Source organism: Nerophis ophidion, linkage group LG06 (assembly GCF_033978795.1).
Source record: "Nerophis ophidion isolate RoL-2023_Sa linkage group LG06, RoL_Noph_v1.0, whole genome shotgun sequence".
NCBI classification, from domain to species: domain Eukaryota; kingdom Metazoa; phylum Chordata; class Actinopteri; order Syngnathiformes; family Syngnathidae; genus Nerophis; species Nerophis ophidion.
The window spans coordinates 40,267,879-40,272,022 of NC_084616.1; the positions used below are offsets into that span (position 1 = coordinate 40,267,879).

The window sequence follows — 4,144 nt, forward strand, 5'->3', positions numbered from 1 at the left end:
AAGGCGGAGTACACCCTGGACAAGTCGCCACCTCATCACAGGGCCAACACAAATAGACAGACAACATTCACACTCAGATTCACACACGAGGGTCGATTTAGTGTTGCCAATCAATCAAGTTAAATTCAAATTTGATAAAAAAATAAAAAATAAAGTATGAAAAAATGTTTTAATGTAATTAATTCTTGTCATTTGTGGCTCAAAATAAAATTGTGCTTTGGGCCCTAATTTAGACAAGCAGTCTATTGGCAGCATGGTTAATCCGGTGGTTCTCAAATGTGTTCCACCACGTCCCCTGTCGGAGACAAAACATGCTCACACACCCCCTGATTTGAAATCCAAATGAGAATCTGACTAAATACATTCATGTCATCATTCAGGGTGTACCCTGTATTGGCTAAAGACACCCCCGTGTCCCCGAGAGGGACAAGCGGTAGAAAAATGGATGGACGGATCATTACTGGCAAATTGAAGGGTTATATGTAAGGGTCATGTTTCATGGTTGAGCCGGTTGATTACTTGTAGCAGTGCTGCTATCTAGCGGCAGGTTTGTGTATCGTTCAATATATTGGAAAAAAAAAATTTAATGGAAGTCCCTTGCGCACATTCGAAGGTACACATTCTAATTTTATGAATTATTGCATTATTAGGAAATAACGTTGGTAAATAATAACTAACATGTTGTCGGAATAGTTATCGTACGGTATGGTAGTTTTTTTATATAAAAAACAAAACCCCGCTTGATGCATCAGCAGAGTGGCGCAGCGGAAGCGTGCTGGGCCCATAACCCAGAGGTCGATGGATCGAAACCATCCTCTGCTAGTCTTTTCTTCGCTTCTCTACAACGTCTTGATTTGCCACATCACTGATGATTTAAAATTTGCTTTGTGAATATTATAATATATTTTTGAAAATGTTATAAGGATAATGTTTGTAATGTAGTAATAGTTTAAAGGCCTACTGAAATGAGATTTTCTTTTTTAAACGGGGATAGCAGGTCCACTCTATGTGTCATACTTGATCATTTCGCGATATTGCCATATTTTTGCTGAAGGGATTTAGTAGAGAACATCCACAATAAAGTTCGCAACTTTTGATCGCTAATAAAAAAGCCTTGCCTGTACTGGAAGTAGAAGACGATGTGCGCGTGACGTCACCAGTTGTAGAGCTCCTCAAATCCGCAAATTGATTACAATCATAGCCACCAGCAGCGAGAGCGATTCGGACAGAGAAAGCGACAATTTCCCCATTAATTTGAGCGAGGATGAAAGATTTGTGGATGAGGAAAGTGACAGTAAAGGACTAGAGGCCATTTGGAACGATTCACATAGGGAAGATGCTGTGAGAGGCGCCGTGGCAGCCGTGAGGGTGGCAGGACTACTCAGCCACCCCAAACAAGGTATAGAGCCAAACCGCTTTGAACCCGAGGCTGACGGTGACGGTCGGGGACGCTGATGATATTGATGCTGGAGTAGCACACGACATAGATCGCCTTCAGAATACAGAATGGTAAAATTTTATTTATTTATAGACTAGTTTTAGCTTATAGCCTAGTCTTGCACTGTTACTGTTCGTGTTACAACTTACACCCCCAGGCACAGGCCTATCTATAGACTAAGTATTTATCATTGACACAATGTCAAACCTAATTATCCATCCATCTATCTTAATCCGCTTATCCGAGATCGAGTCACGGGGGTAGCATCCTAAGCAGGGAAGCCCAGACTTCCCTCTCCCCAGCCACTTAGTCTAGCTCTTCCCGGGGGATCCCGAGGCGTTCCCAGGCCAGCTGGGAGACATTATTCCTATGGGCCGCAGCTCCATATACCGGCAATACTAAAAATATGCATGTAAAAAGTCAATTTACAAAAAATGTAGATTAATAAGATCCACAACAAGACAATGATAATATTAATTATTGCACATGTATGCCGATTGCAGGTGTCAATAATATGAATTGATTTACAAATATTATGAATATTTCTATTTCCAGGTGTACATGTCACAACTGTGTGACCATGGAGACAGTGGCTGAGTGTGCCTGCTGTCATGAGATACAGGCAGTGGCCACAACAATGGAGCAGGAAGGGGTGGAGACGTGCATCATAGACCACCCTGGCTTTCAATCTGTGTCTGGATGAATGGGTGCTGCAGACAGCGTATTACGCCTACAAACAGTAATATGGTGTGCTGCAGCAACAGCAAAATGAGTGAGGCACTAAAAAGTTTAAATTATTCTTTATTCTATCAACCTTTGGAAGATAAGTCAGAATGAGCACTTTCTTATTATTATTATGTGAAATGTACTGGGCTACAACGTACATGACATTATATATCATAGAAGTATTACATACATGGACCGGTGATGTCAACAATATTTACGATTTACTGCAACAGTAAATGACAAATGAATAGAATGCATGACAATGTCTTTTGTATCTCAGAGAACAGTGAGTCACTGTGTATCCATGTCTGGATAATAGAAGGTGCCATAATTTGCTATTAACTATTTTGTACTTCCAGGTGGAGACGATACACAGTTTGTTCGCTTCTACTGGGGATATCTGGGAAAGGAAATAAGGGTGGCACTACCAGCTAGTGTAGTACATAAGATTAGAACAACATTTTCATCGATGGACTACACGGGATTCCAAGACGTGCAGTGACTGCAACAGAATCCACATGGCCACTGGAGTTAACGCTTAGCAAAGCGACTCCTGTGCTTGGCGATGGCTTCCTCTTTGTCTGGCTTCTCCCGTTCATCGCAGAGGAAGAGAGGCACATCCACGGTGACGCTGACTGGTGTTCTCTTGTCAGGGGTCTGTCTGCAGCCAGCAAAAAACTCCCTGATCAATTCATCTACGTAGCCTGCAAATTACAATTGTACATTTTTCTGCTCACAACATAATAAACTCATGGAGAGTGAAACCTGACAGTATTATTATCATGATACAAAGTGTCGAGTGTTTACATGTTTTGTGTCCTCTACACTTACGGTATGTTGGCTCTGTCGCGATTTTCTTGACCACATGGCCCCCTGCTTTATACTTCGGGTAGCATACTGCGTAGCGCTCAGCACCTGCTTGTGTAGTGGCTATAGGGTGGCTCGAGTTTTCATTCCAGTGATACCCAGCAAGCAGGTTCCTAGGTGTGGTAACAGAATAATGTAATAATTAAACATTGTGTACTGTACTCAGCAGGGAGAACAGATACATTTGAACGTGTGTGTTTAATGATGTCATATATCCATCCATCCATTTTCTACTGCTTATTCCCTTTGGGCTCACGGGGGGCACTGGTGCCTATCTCAGCTACAATCAGGTGGAAGGTGGCGTACACCCTAGACAAGTCAATAACCTCATCGTAGGGCTAACCAGATAGACATACAACATTCACACTCACATTCACACACTAGGGCCAATTTAGTGTTGCCAATCAATCTATTATATGCAAAAGTACTAAAGTATGGCACACACTAGTGACACTTAGATTAGTGTGGAAACATACCTGCACAGCATTCCGATGTATGAGAACACATACATTTTCAGTGCAAACTGTATAAGATAAAAGACACTTTCTTCAGTCATGCTTCCATACAATGTTTGTGTAAATTTATAAATAGTTTTTAAATTTGAATACAAATGTTTGTGTATTAAACTGTTAGTAGTCAGCTATTAAAGATTGATCTTCTGCAATAATGAAGCTGTTTTGTAGCAACAATTCAAAAATCCTTTCTAAATTTATCTATTGAATAATATTTCAACAAAATATGAATGTAAGTTCATAAACTGTGAAAAGAAATGCAACAATGCTAGATTTTTTGTGGACATCTTCCATAAATATTGATGTTAAAGATTTCTTTTTTTGTGAAGAAATGTTAGAATTAAGTTCATGAATTTTATTACAATCCCCAAAGAGGGCACTTTAAGTTGATGATTACATCTACGTGTAGAAATCTTTATTTAGAATTGAATCAATCGTTATTTTTATATCATTTTTTCCAAATAATTCAAGAAAGACCACTACAAATGAGCAATAGTTTGCACTGTTATACAATTTAATAAATCAGAAACTGATGACATAGTGCTGTGTTTTACTTCTTTATCTCTTTTTTTCAACCAAAAATGCTTTGCTCTGATTAGGG

The 4,144-nt window shown here is 39.8% G+C and overlaps 1 non-coding gene across 1 annotated transcript; it reads left to right on the forward strand.

Annotated features, from left to right (window-relative positions):
• The first annotated feature begins 750 nt into the window (after positions 1-750).
• trnam-cau (transfer RNA methionine (anticodon CAU)) lies at positions 751-822 on the forward strand. Its single transcript has one exon. It is a non-coding gene; the product is annotated as a tRNA-Met (tRNA).
• Positions 823-4,144: the final 3,322 nt, after the last annotated feature.